Genomic DNA, 404 nt, shown 5'->3' on the forward strand with positions numbered 1-404 from the left:
TTTTAGGCCGTATCAAGAATGAAAAAAAAAAAAAAACGGTGTTGCGGATTTTACCAAGCAGAGCTAATACGTCAGGAATTGTGGTCTGTGTGGCCGGCGACGCCCACAAACAGACGGCATGCTACGCCACTTCTGCATTTGGTTGCCAGGGCTCAAGGGAATATTTCTGGACAGGAAAAAAAAAACCCCAAAAAAAAAAGAACCCTCTTGTGTTTTGAATTCATCATCCGATGATTCACGTAACGCTTTTGCTACTACTCCAACGATTGTACGATGAAAAGACGCTGAACCACTTCCGGTTCACCACAATGCCGGGCACGCTTTTAGAACTGCAATGAGATCGCATTAAATGAAATTCAAAATAATGTAAGGTGTAGGAAGTTGTTGGAAAACGAAATACTCGA

Source organism: Hippocampus comes, unplaced genomic scaffold (genome assembly GCF_001891065.2).
Source record: "Hippocampus comes isolate QL1 unplaced genomic scaffold, H_comes_QL1_v1.1 scaffold528, whole genome shotgun sequence".
NCBI lineage: Eukaryota > Metazoa > Chordata > Actinopteri > Syngnathiformes > Syngnathidae > Hippocampus > Hippocampus comes.